Source organism: Lolium perenne, chromosome 5 (assembly GCF_019359855.2).
Source record: "Lolium perenne isolate Kyuss_39 chromosome 5, Kyuss_2.0, whole genome shotgun sequence".
NCBI lineage: Eukaryota > Viridiplantae > Streptophyta > Magnoliopsida > Poales > Poaceae > Lolium > Lolium perenne.
In genome coordinates, this window is record NC_067248.2 from 67,674,215 (window position 1) to 67,686,460 (window position 12,246).

Consider the following 12,246-nt stretch of genomic DNA (forward strand, 5'->3'; position numbering starts at 1 on the left):
ATATTTTGTGGTTTCTTGAATGATATATGCATTTCTGAAACTCTGCCGCGGCAGAGAAACGCCCAGTTTCTCTGCCGCGACAGAAAAACGCTGCTCCACCCTAAACCTGTGCCGCGGCAGAGAAATAGCAATTTTCTGCCGCGGTAGAGAACCTCCAGGCCCGGTTCGTACCACGAACCGGGACCAAAAGGCCCTCCACCTCGAGCGCCCTGGCCGCACCACGTGGCGATGCCTTTGGACCCGGTGTATCTCTGAACCGGGACTAAAGGGGGAACCCTTTAGTCCCGCCTTGTTGGTCCCGGTTTGCAAACCGGGACTGAAGGCCCAAACAAACCGGGCATGTTGCCCCGTTTTCCACTAATGAAGAAAACGGATGGGCGTGTGTTGTCAGATATATGATGGAGAAGAGAGGCTAACAAGAGCCTCCTAAATTTGTAAGAGAAATTCAAATAGTTTACATTTAAAAGAGATCGTTCCCGCCGAAATTGTCGCAATCGAAGTAGCCGCGAACAAAGTACTAGACGCACGATCATATTATAGAACGGTGGTGCAAGATAAACATAAATTAGAAGATGGGATTCGGCGACGCCGACGGCACATCCTAAGTCGGCGTAGGACCGTCGAGCATGACGACCTCGTCGTGCTCTGCCCGGTCTGCCGACGCCGAGGACAACGCTGATGCAGACGCCGATGCCGATGTCGATGCCGCCAACACAGGTTTAGTAGCAGACGCTTTCACCGACGTGCCTGTTGGTGCCGGCTCTGCCTCCGTGGGTGGGGTTGCTGCCGCTGCCTCAGCCGCCACCATTTTGACTTCAATGTCGCCGAGGTTCATGCCTTTGTAAAAGTTGTGCGCCGCCAACGTCCGGGGAGACATTCCAGCTGTCGACGCGGTCAGCAGGGATATGTCCTTCTTGCGTTTCTTGAGCTCCATCTTCTCTTCTTGCCTCTTGAGTAGCGTCGCCCACCTTTCATCGGTCCAGCCTTCCGGCTTCTTCCTCGCTGTCGGCGCCTTACGTGGCTTAGCACAGGGCGCTTCGGCCATTTTGTCACTGCCTCATTGCCCGACGGCTTGGTGGCTGCTTTCTTGGCTATTTTTTTTCCCTGTCGGCGGCACCATGGATGGGAGAGGGTAGCGGCGGCAGGAGGGAGAGAGTGGCGACAGTGGGAGGAAGACCGCGCTCGCACAGCCCCTCCGACCCGGGAACTTGGGGGTTGCGAGGCGCGAATTGGGACGGCCATGATTTTTTTTTTTTTGAAAATGGAGGTCCGGGGGATCTGAACGGTCCGTTTTTACCCTCCAAACCATTGGTGGTCGGATGGGGGTCGGATGGGGGATCTGCTAGAGATCCCTGCATGTCGTTATCCAGGTCGCTTGGCACATGTACTATTGCCTTGACGTTCGCTGCCCGCCAAAGCTTTGAGATTCAACCCGTTTAATCATGAACATATGCTCTCTCTCTCTGAAAGTTCATATCAATATCTCAGGTAAGAATTTTAGCAAGTCCAATACTATTATTGATTGTACGATGGCAGGAATCCCATGAATTTAACCTGAGGTAGCTCTCCATCAGACCCTCAAGGACAGTATTTTCATGGACTCATTTTTTTTGTCCCAACTTTTTGCAGGGTTATATCAATTTGTCTATGATTCAGGAGTTCCAGACAAGTTAAGTTGTTCATTTCATACGTAATATGCCATACCCACTCGATGGTTTTGAGTGAATCTAGCAATCATTAAAAAACATTACTACTTTTTGTGTCACCAGAATGATACAGATACCAAAGTGTGCTACTCATCACCATGCAATTGCATAGGTTCTATATGCACGCTGCATCATAATTTGTTTGAGTATATAATGATCTTGAATGCCAGGTCGGTTGATCTTAGGACGAAGGGTCCTCAAAAGTTGATCGCAGTATTCTTCGCATGTTTCAGAAAGAGATAAAGACGAATCTATATATCTGGGCCTTTTCAAGGTATGAAAACCATATAACATACTTGGTTGAATTTTTCTAAGTAATGGTCAGCTAATATATTTCTTCTAACCTTCATGTTCATTTGTTCCACATCAAATTTATTCTCTGCAAACAAAGCATTGTTCCAAAATTTTATTTCAAGTATTACATTTGATCAACTTACCAAACCACTATATTTTATCAAGTACATCAACTGCAAATATTTTGTTATATTTTATATATGCATTTGTATTGTCACATGATATATGTTCGGATTTTCAGATAACAAATAATTGGATTTCTCAAGTTCCCGTCGCAACGCGTGGGGTATCTTCTAGTTATAAGAATAACCATACCCGCTTCCTAAAGAAATACTTACGGAAACTAAAGGTATCGATGAAAAATAGGATTTTCATGTGATTTCTAAACAAAAATGACCTTCCTTGAAAAAGACAATTTGGTAGAAACAGTCTAATTGTGATTAAGTACCACCAAAATTTGAAAATTAATTAACACATATCCAGCTCGCTCAGACTAGTCAAAGTGCATAGTGTCATATAGAAGTATCATCTGTATGATACTACTATATGTTACTATGTCCATAATGCATGGTATCATATACTAGTAGTATCATAATCTTATTATATTAATTGATTTGTAGAATCTCAATGCAAATATATGTACAAGATTTTTTGACATTAAATTTTCTAGTATTATGTGCTATGATACGGCATCTATGTATGATACTACTATCATCTCTCTCATCTTTAATTACACTACCACATCAGTACTAAGTATCGTATAGTAGTATGATGCATATGATACTTGTGTATGATACTATCTCTATAGTGAGTAGTATCATGAAGTAGTATCATAGTCATAATATATTTATTGTTATTTAGAATCTCAACGTAAATTTGTGCACAAGATTTGTTTGGCATTAGCTTCTCTCGTGATATGCGCTATACTACGGTATCCACATATGTTACTAATATCCTCTCTCTTCCTTAATTAACTGCCACATCAATATTTTTATAAGATCAATGTGCATGATACTAAGATACTAGCACTATGGCTAGACTGATACTCCTATTGTGGGTAGTCTCATAATCTTTGTACTACTTAATTAATACTAATTAATGAACATTAATACTCCCTCCGTCCTAGAGTGTAAGTCATATCCTAAAAACTATTTGTCCCATAACCCCCACCTCTAAGGCATAATTTTAGGGGCTGCATGCACCAATAAAAGAGAGAAAATGAGACACAATCAACTAATACCTAGGGCCAAGATATTCAAAAATTGTGACTTACAAACTAGAACGGATGGAGTATATCGGACTCTTACAATCGAACTCTAACGACAAAATTGCGTTTGTCAAGCAGGAGATAACCAATATGACTGGTAGCGGCCAGCTGCACATAACTATGATCTTGTTCATTGGGTACCTTGCCGTTCGTGCACAATGTAAGTACATGTATACCGCCATTACAATCTTGTGTTCTTACTGGCAATATCTTCGGTACTGCATATCGTAATAAGGATTGCAACAGGTGGTCTGGAGGCACAACAAACGGTGGCCGACGAAGACGGTCATGACAACATAAGTACCAACGCTACCCTGCTCAATTCAACAACAGTAGAAGAGAGCAAGCTTAACCTAAAATTTTGCGTCAGCCATATCGGATGCCATCTCGAAGGAGGGCACAGTGGTACCTGCTACTGCTGCGAGATGCAGGAAGAACGATGTTTCGCAACGCGGGATGAGTGTTGGGACAACTGCCCTTCCTGCAACCCCAAGTGCAAGCCACCGCCACCATCGTAGTTGACGATAATTTTTTCCATTCCCTGCTTGAATGATTATTTGCCGGTAATAAGAGTACTGCATTCGGGTTTGGGTCCAGATTAAAGGATTCAGTTGGTGTCGTGAGTTGTAGTTCAATTTCAGTGACATATTTTACTTTGAGTGTTCAAGAAGTACACTTAACAGATTTTCAGAATAACAATGAGCAGATATTTTTGGTAGTCCGCTGCCAAAACTGAACCAACTGAACCTGAAATAGTTACTTTGAAATCATAGATCGGAAGGTTTCAACAACCCAATTCATAGGTTTTGTTATATTGTGATCCAAATTTCAAGAAGAGGCTAACTTCTGACGAGCGGAGCGAGGCCCGTCGCCGGTAGACTTGGGCCGAGCGAAGCGAGTCTGAAGTTAGCCCACACCGAGGCCCAGCAGGTGCACCTGGGGATGCGGGGGGCGAAGCCCCGCGGTACGGATCGTTGCCACCGTCTATATATTTTCCCCGTAAGCCGCCGCTAGGGTTTTGTCGCATCATTGTACACCCACGGCGTTTGTAAACACCACCGAAATAGTGAAGTTTTGCTGGCTGACGTCCGTGGTTTTTCCCTTGTGTGTTGCAAGGGTTTTCCACGTTAAAATCTCGTGTCCCCTGCAGTGTTTTACTTTTCGTTCTTCGTTTATTGTTCATCTCGAATATAACAAGTGGTATCAGAGCCCGTGTTCTTTGGATCTAGGGTTTACGAGATTTCGTCACTGAAGTTCGATCTACCGCAGCTGGACTACACCACGAGATTTGCTTTGTGGCAAGTGAAGATGAGGGCGATTCTCGCCCAATCTTCAGATCTGGATGAAGCGATCGATGCTTTCGGCGAGAAAGCGAAGGACACCTGGACCGATGCGGAGAAGCGGAAAGACCGTAAGGCTTTATCATTGATTCAACTCCATCTGTCCAATAATATTCTGCAGGAAGTGCTGCAAGAGAAAACCACCGCCGAGTTATGGGTCAAACTAGAGGAGATCTGTTTGTCCAAGGATCTCACGGGCAGATTGCACGTGAAGATGAAGTTGTTCTCGCATAAGTTGCAAGAGGGAGGTTCGGTAATGAATCACCTATCTTCCTGGAAAGAGATTGTTTCTGATTTGCAGTCTATAGAAGTTAAGTATGAGGATGAGGATTTAGGTCTTCTTCTTTTATGCTCGCTGCCTAATTCTTTCAGTAATTTTCGTGACACCATATTATTGAGCCGCGACAAACTTACTCTCGCGAAAGTTTATGATGCTCTCCAACAAAAGGAGAAAATGAAATCTATGGTGCAGGCTGAAAGTTCGTCCTCTAAGGCGGAGGCATTAGAGGTCCGTGGCAGGCCTGAGCAGCGAGATAACTACTACCACAACAACAGAGAAAAGAGCAAGGGCGACAGAGGTCGCTCAAAGTCCAAAGGGCGTGACAAGTTCTGCAGGTATTGTAAGAAATCTAACCACAATATTGATGATTGTTGGAAGCTGCAGAACAAGGAGAAAAGGAACGGAACTTACCAACCGAAAAATAATGATGGTAATGGTAAGGCTGCCGTTGTCACCGGTAAGGGTGAGACTGCTGTTGTTGCTGGTAATGATGGTAGTGATAGTTCTGATGGAGATTGCTTAGCTGTCTTGACTGCATGTGTTTCACGTGATGATGAATGGATTCTTGATACTGCATGTTCGTTTCATATTTGCTGTAACAAAGATTGGTTCAGTTCTTATGAGTCTGTGCAGAGTGGAGATTTTGTGTGTGTGGGGAATGACAACCAGTGCAGCATTGTTGGCATTGGTTTTGTTCAGATCAAGACCCATGATGGGATGACACGCACGTTGACAGGAGTGAAACACATACCCTCCATGGCGAGGAATTTGATCTCTTTGAGTACCCTTGATTGTGACGGGTAGAAGTACAAAGGTGGGAACAAACTTTTGAAGGTATCATCAGGTTCTCTTATTATTATGATTGGTGATATGAATTCTGTGAAATTATATGTCCTTAGAGGTAGCACTTTGCCTGGTATTGCTGCTGCTGTTAGTTCTGATGAATCTAGTAAGACTAACCTTTGGTATAAGCGTCTTGGACATATGAGTGAGCTTGGCATGGCAGAATTGGCAAAGAGAGAGCTAATTGATGGCTGCGATTTAGGTAAGCTTGAGTTCTGTGAGCACTGCATCTTTGGTAAGCATAAAAGAGTAAAATTTAATGCTTCTGTTCATACCACCAAAGGCATTTTAGATTATGTACACGCTGATGTTTGGGGTCCGTCCCGTAGAACTTCTAATGGTGGTGCTAATTACATGCTTACTATTATTGATGATTACTCAAGGAAAGTGTGGCCATATTTCCTGAAACATAAATCTGATGTTTTTAATGCTTTTAAGAAGTGGAAAGTTATGGTAGAAACCCAAACTCAAAAGAAGGTTAAGATACTCCGTACTGACAATGGTATGGAATTTTGTTCAAATGAATTTGATGAGTTTTGCAGCAATGATGGGATGGTAAGACATCATACCATTCCGTACACCCCTCAACAGAATGGCGTGGCTGAACGCATGAACAGGACCATTATTTCGAGGGCTCGCTGCATGTTGTCTAATGCAAAGATACATAGTAGTTTTTGGGCTGAAGCAACCTCCACCGCATGTTATCTCATCAACAGGTCACCTTCTGTTCCACTTGATAAAAAAAACTCCAATTGAGGTATGGTCTGGTTCGCCTGCTGATTATTCAGATTTGAGAGTTTTTGGTTGCACTGCTTACGCTCATGTTGATAATGGAAAGTTGGAGCCAAGCGCTGTTAAGTGCATCTTCCTTGGTTATGGTTCAGGAGTTAAGGCATATAGATTATGGAATCCTGAAACTAAGAAAATTGTGTTGAGCAGGAATGTCGTTTTTAATGAGGCGGTTATGTTTAATGATAGTATGTCTACTGATATTTCTGATGCTATTGATTCTCCTGATATTTCTGCTGATGAGCAGCATGACACGCGTACAGCACGCGACCGTTGGGAACCCCAAGTGGAAGGTGTGATGCGTACAGCAGTAAGTTTTCCTTAGTTAGAAACCAAGGTTTATCGAACCAGTAGGAGTCAAGAAGCACGATGAAGGTTGATGGCGGCGAGATGTAGTGCGGCGCAACACCAGGGATTCCGGCGCCAACGTGAAACCTGCACAACACAAACCAAGTACTTTGCCCCAACGAAACAGTGAGGTTGTCAATCTCACCGGCTTGCTGTAACAAAGGATTAGATGTATAGTGTGGATGATGATTGTTTGCAGAGAACAGTAGAACAACTATTGCAGTAGATTGTATTTCAGATGTAAAGAATTGGACCGGGGTCCACAGTTCACTAGTGCTGTCTCTCCCATAAGATAAATAGCATGTTGGGGCAATTGACAAATAGAGAGGGCATGACCATGCACATACATATTATGATGAGTATTGTGAGATTTAATTGGGCATTACGACAAAGTACATAGACCGCTATCCAGCATGCATCTATGCCTAAAAAGTCCACCTTCAGGTTATCATCCGAACCCCTTCCAGTATTAAGTTGCTAACAACAGACAATTGCATTAAGTATGGTGCGTAATGTAATCAATAACTACATCCTCGGACATAGCATCAATGTTTTATCCCTAGTGGCAACATCACATCCATAATCTTAGGGGTTTCTGTCACTCCCCCAGATTCACGGAGACATGAACCCACTATCGAGCATAAATACTCCCTCTTGGAGTTACTAGCATCAACATGGCTAGAGCCTCTACTAATAACGGAGAGCATGCAAGATCATAAACAACACATAGATATAAATTGATAATCAACATAACATAATATTCTCTATTCATCGGATCCCAACAAACACAACATATAGCATTACAGATAGATGATCTTGATCATGTTCGGCAGCTCACAAGACCCGACAATTAAGCACAATGAGGAGAAGACAACCATCTAGCTACTGCTATGTACCCATAGTCCAGGGGTGAACTACTCACTCATCACTCCGGAGGCGACCATGGCGGTGTAGAGTCCTCCGGGAGATGAATCCCCTCTCCGGCAGGGTGCCGAAGGCGATCTCCTGAATCCCCCGAGATGGGATTGGCGGCGGCGGCGTCTCTGGAAGGTTTTCCGTATCGTGGCTCTCGGTACTGGGGGTTTCGCGACGAAGGCTATTTGTAGGCGGAAGGGCAGGTCAGGGGGCCACACGAGGGGCCCAGGAGACAGGTCGGCGCGGCCAAGACCTGGGCCGCGCCGCCCTATCACCTGGCCACCTCGTGGCCCCACTTCGTTGACTCTCCGGTCTTCTGGAAGCTTCGTGTGAAAATAGGCCCCTGGGCGTTGATTTCGTCCAATTCCGAGAATATTTCCTTACTAGGATTTCTGAAACCAAAAACAGCAGAAAACAGCAACTGGCTCTTCGGCATCTCGTTAATAGGTTAGTGCCGGAAAATGCATAAATATGACATAAAGTATGCATAAAACATGTAGATATCATCAATAATGTGGCATGGAACATAAGAAATTATCGATACGTCGGAGACGTATCAGCATCCCCAAGCTTAGTTTCTGCTCGTCCCGAGCAGGTAAACGATAACAAAGATAATTTCTGGAGTGACATGCCATCATAACCTTGATCATACTATTGTAAGCATATGTAATGAATGCAGCGATCAAAACAATGTAAATGACATGAGTAAACAAATGAATCATATAGCAAAGACTTTTCATGAATAGTACTTCAAGACAAGCATCAATAAGTCTTGCATAAGAGTTAACTCATAAAGCAATAATTCAAAGTAGAGGTATTGAAGCAACATAAAGGAAGATTAAGTTTCAGCGGTTGCTTTCAACTTATAACATGTATATCTCATGGATATTGTCAATGCAAAGTAATATAACAAGTGCAATATGCAAGTATGTAGGAATCAATGCACAGTTCACACAAGTGTTTGCTTCTTGAGGTAGAGAGATAGGTGAACTGACTCAACAATAAAAGTAAAAGAAAGGTCCTTCAAAGAGGAAAGCATCAATTGCTATATTTGTGCTAGAGCTTTGATTTTGAAAACAAGAAACAATTTTGTCAACGGTAGTAATAAAGCATATGTGTTATGTAAATTATATCTTACAAGTTGCAAGCCTCATGCATAGTATACTAATAGTGCCCGCACCTTGTCCTAATTAGCTCGGATTACCGGGATTATCGCAATGCACATGTTTTAACCAAGTGTCACAAAGGGGTACCTCTATGCCGCATGTACAAAGGTCTAAGGAGAAAGCTCGCATTGGATTTCTCGCTATTGATTATTCTCAACTTAGACATCCATACCGGGACAACATAGACAACAGATAATGGACTCCTCTTTAATGCATAAGCAATTAGCAACAATTAATTTTCTCATATGAGATTGAGGATATTTGTCCAAAACTGAAACTTCCACCATGGATCATGGCTTTAGTTAGCGGCCCAATGTTCTTCTCTAACAATATGCATGCTCTAACCATTAGGTGGTAAATCGCCCTTACTTCAGACAAGACGGACATGCATAGCAACTCACATGATATTCAACAAAGAGTAGTTGATGGCGTCCCCAGGAACATGGTTATCGCACAACAAGCAACTTAATAAGAGATAAAGTGCATAAGTACATATTCAATACCACAATAGTTTTTAAGCTATTTGTCCCATGAGCTATATATTGTAAAGGTAGAGTATAGAAATTTTAAAGGTAGCACTCAAGCAATTTACTTTGGAATGGTGGAGAAATACCATGTAGTAGGTAGGTATGGTGGACACAAATGGCATAGTGATTGGCTCAAGTATTTTGGATGCATGAGAAGTATTCCCTCTCGATACAAGGTTTAGGCTAGCAAGGCTATTTGAAACAAACACAAGGATGAAGCGGTGCAGCAAAACTCACATAAAAGACATATTGTAAACATTATAAGACTCTACACCGTCTTCCTTGTTGTTCAAACTCTTTACTAGAAATTATCTAGACTTTAGAGAAACCAAATATGCAAACCAAATTTTAGCATGCTCTATGTATTTCTTCATTAATAGGTGCAAAGTATATGATGCAAGAGCTTAAACATGAGCACAACAATTGCCAAGTATCACATTATCCAAGACATTATAGCAAATTACTACATGTATCATTTTCCAATTCCAACCATTTAACAATTTAACGAAGAAGAAACTTCGCCATGAATATTATGAGTAAAGCCTAAAGACATATTTGTCCATATGCAACAGCGGAGCGTGTCTCTCTCCCACACAATGAATGCTAGGATCCATTTTATTCAAACAAAACAAAAACAAAAACAAACCGACGCTCCAAGCAAAGCACATAAGATGTGATGGAATAAAAATATAGTTTCAGGGGAGGAACCTGATAATGTTATCGATGAAGAAGGGGATGCCTTGGGCATCCCCAAGCTTAGACGCTTGAGTCTTCTTGATATATGCAGGGGTGAACCACCGGGGCATCCCCAAGCTTAGAGCTTTCACTCTCCTTGATCATGTTGTATCATCTCCCTCTCTTGATCCTTGAAAACTTCCTCCACACCAAACTCAAAACAACTCATTAGAGGGTTAGTGCACAATCAAAATATACATGTTCAGAGGTGACATAATCATTCTTAACACTTCTGGACATTGCACAAAGCTACTGAAAGTCAATGGAATCGAAATATCCATCAAACATAGCAAAATAGGCAATGCGAAATAAAAGGCAGAATCTGTCAAAACAGAACAGTTCGTAAAGACGAATTTTATTGAGGCACCAGACTTGCTCAAATGAAAATGCTAAAATTTAGTGAAAGTTGCGTACATATCTGAGGATCACTCACGTAAATTGGCATAATTTTCTGAGTTACCTACAGAGAACTTTGCCCAGATTCGTGACAGCAAAGAAATCTGTTTCTGCGCAGTAATCCAAATCTAGTATGAACCTTACTATCAACGACTTTACTTGGCACAACAATGCACAAAACTAAGATAAGGAGAGGTTGCTACAGTAGTAAACAACTTCCAAGACTCAAAATAAAAATAAAGGTACTGTAGTAAAAACATGGGTTGTCTCCCATAAGCGCTTTTCTTTAACGCCTTTCAGCTAGGCGCAGAAAGTGTATATCAAGTATTATCAAGAGACGAAGTGTCAACATCATAATTTGTTATAATAATAGAATCAAAAGGTAACTTCATTCTCTTTCTAGGGAAGTGTTCCATACCTTTCTTTAGAGGAAATTGATATTTAATATTACCTTCCTTCATATCAATGATAGCACCAACAGTTCGAAGAAAAGGTCTTCCCAATATGATGGGACAAGATGCATTGCATTCAATATCCAAGACAACAAAATCAACGGGGACAAGGTTATTGTTAACGGTAATGCGAACATTATCAACTTTCCCCAAAGGTTTCTTTGTAGAATGATCAGCAAGATTAACATCCAAATAACAATTTTTCAGCGGTGGCAAGTCAAGCATATTATAGATTTTCTTAGGCATAACAGAAATACTTGCACCAAGATCACCTAAAGCATTACAATCAAAATCATTGACCTTCATCTTAATGATGGGCTCCCAACCATCCTCTAGCTTTCTAGGAATAGAAGCTTCGCGTTCTAATTTCTCTTCTCTAGCTTTTATGAGAGCATTTGTAATATGTTTCGTGAAAGCCAAATTTATAGCACTAGCATTAGGACTCTTAGCAAGTTTTTGTAAGAACTTTATAACTTCAGAGATGTGGCAATCATCAAAATCTAAACCTTATAATCTAAAGCAATGGGATCATCATCCCCAATGTTGGAAAAAATTTCAGCAGTTTTATCACAGGCAGTTTCAGCAGTTTTAGCAGTTTCAGGCAGTTTTTCGTGCTTTGCATTAGAAGTGGAAACATTGCTAACACCAATTCTTTTACAATTAATAGTAGGAGGTGCAGCAACATGTGGAGCATTAGCATTACTAGTGGTGGTAATAGTCCAAACTTTAGCTATATTATCTTCTTTTTCATTTTCTTCTCTTTCCCACCTAGCACGCAATTCGGCCATCAATCTTATATTCTCATTAATTCTAACTTGGATGGCATTTGCGGTAGTAACAATTTTATTATTATGATTTTCATGAGGCATAACTTTCGATTTCAAAAGATCAACATCAGCAGCAAGACTATCGACTTTGGAAGCAAGTATATCAATTTTTCCAAGCTTTTCTTCAACAGATTTGTTAAAAGCAGTTTGTGTACTAATAAATTCTTTAAGAATAGCTTCAAGTCCAGGGGGTGTGTTCCTATTATTGTTGTAAGAATTCCCATAAGAATTACCATAGCCGTTGCCATTATTATAAGGATATGGCCTATAGTTGTTACTAGAATTGTTCCGGTAAGCATTGTTGTTGAAATTATTATTTTTAATGAAGTTTACATCAACATGTTCTTCTTGAGCAACCAAT